At 49.0% G+C, this 2,184-nt stretch overlaps 1 pseudogene; it reads left to right on the top strand.

Moving 5' to 3' along the window:
• Nucleotides 1-410: 410 nt before the first annotated feature.
• Nucleotides 411-1,721, top strand: LOC135232374 (large ribosomal subunit protein eL32-like; annotated as a pseudogene).
• Nucleotides 1,722-2,184: the final 463 nt, after the last annotated feature.

The raw sequence follows: 2,184 nt of genomic DNA, 5'->3' as shown, positions 1-2,184 counted from the left end.
AGGCAGAGCTGGAAAACAACAAACCAGTTGCCGTCCAGTCAATTTTGACTCATAGCGACCCTAGCAGACACAGTAGAACTGCCCCATAGGGTTTCCAAGGAGCAGCTGGTGGATTTGAACTGCCGACCTTTTGGTTTGCAGCTGAGCTCATAACCACTGCGCCTCCAAGGGAAGCAGGGTCTTAACACCACCCTGACTTCTTCTCTTGCTCAGTGTTCCTCTTTGCTTGCACTCTGCATCCCCTGAGAGATGACCAGCTTTCTTCAGGCATCAGAAAACACGGCTGCTGACAGCTCCTGAGTCTCTTTTCTTCTAGTTTTAGCCAGGGGAAAGAAACAGAGATGATTTTCTCTTGCACCCCAATTTAAAAAATAGTTCACAAGTGGTTCCTGGGGCCAGCGGGAGGGAGGGGAAGAGGGAGACTCATTGCTCAGAGGACACTGAGCTTCTGTTCAGGGCGATGGAAAAATCTGGAAATGGATAATGGTGATGACTGCACAACATGATAAACACAATTAATGTCACTGAATTATACATGTGAAGAACGCTGGAGTGGCAAATGTCTTGTTACGTATATATTTCACACAATAAAAGAAAAAAGAAACGTTATGGCAAAGAGACCCATTGGCTCAGCTTGGGTCAGATGCTCACGCTTGGGTCCATCAGCTGTGGCCTGGGGAGGGGTTGGCTTGTGGCAATAGCACAGGCGTCCTCCACAGGGGGGAGTACGAACTCAAAGTGTGGGTCAGGAGAAGTCGATGGGTCTGTGCGTGGGGCCGAGGAAGGAATCAGGGCAGAAGTCGTTGCTGGTAGGTGCTGTCGAGTTGGCCTGGACTCCTGACGACTCCTTGCGCAATGACACGAACGCTGCCCGGTCTTTCTGCATCCTATCCTGGTGGTTGGTTACAGATTGGACCCTTGTGATCCGTAGGATTTGCATTGGCTGATTTTTGGAAATAGATTGCCAGGCCTTTCTTCCTACTCTGTCTTAGTCTGGCAGCTCCGCTGAAATGTGTTCAGCATCATAGCAACACACAAACCTCCTGGGTGGTGTCTGTGTGTGAGGAGCCTTGGCTGGGAATTGAACTTGGGTCTCCTGTATAGAAGGAGAGAATTCTACCACTGAGCCATCACTGTCCCCCTTTTATATGACAGAGACTTACCTTTCTAATAGCACTGTAACATGGCTTCAAGTAGTCTTTATGGAAGCACCTTCCTGCTCTCTTCCTCAGCACTGCCTATGGAGGTGGCAGCCATCTCCTAGCAGTATCACGGCTGCCCTCAGACCCCTGGTGAAGCCCAAGATCCTCAAAAAGAGGACCAAGAAGTTCATCGGGCACCAATCAGGCTGTTATGTGAAAATTAAGCGTAGCTGACGCAAGCCCAGGCACACTGAGAACAGGCCGCGGAGACAATTTAAGAGCCTGATCTTGATGCCCGATTTTGATTACAGAAACAATAAGAAAACAGCACATGCTACCTGGTGGCTTCCCCGAGTTCCTGGTCCACAATGTCAAGTAGCTGGAAGTGCTACCGATGGACAACAAACCTTTCTGTGCTGATTGCTCACAAGGCTTTCTCCAGGAACTGCGGGGCTGTCGGGGAAAGGGCAGCTCAGGTGGCCGTCAGAGTCGCCAAACCCAACGCCAGCTGCACAGCGAAGAAAGTGAATAGACAGCTTGTTTGCAAGTTCTATTTGTGCTAAATAAATCCACAAAACTCTAGGGGAAAAAAAAAAGCATCTACCTGCTCATGTTAGGATGGGCTATGTTGCTGTGTAGTGAATGATCCCAAACCTTGGCGGTTTAACCAATAAAAGTTTATTTCTTCCTCACACTTGGCAGGAGGCTATGTTCCACGCAGACACTCAGATCTGGGCTGATGGAGGTTCCACCATATGGTAGCTGCACCATTTGGAACATGAGGCCATGTTAGGTAGCAAAGCAGTAGAGGAGAGAGACTGGGTAATAGCACATGGGCTTCTCACCTCTACAGCCCATAAGGACACACATCCACTCTTATTTCATTGGCCAGGACTCATTTTCATTAGATGATTTTCAGAAGTAGATTGCCAGGCCTTTCTTCCTAGTCTGTCTTAGTCTGGAAACTCTGCTGACACCTGTTCAGCATGGGTGACCCTGCTGGTATTTGAAATCCTGGTGAGAGTTGAGAAGGGGGCTGAGA

This window comes from Loxodonta africana, chromosome 9 (genome assembly GCF_030014295.1).
Source record: "Loxodonta africana isolate mLoxAfr1 chromosome 9, mLoxAfr1.hap2, whole genome shotgun sequence".
NCBI classification, from domain to species: Eukaryota; Metazoa; Chordata; class Mammalia; order Proboscidea; family Elephantidae; genus Loxodonta; species Loxodonta africana.
Note: the sequence above shows the minus strand (reverse complement) of the source record. Positions and strands in the feature narration are given on the sequence as shown.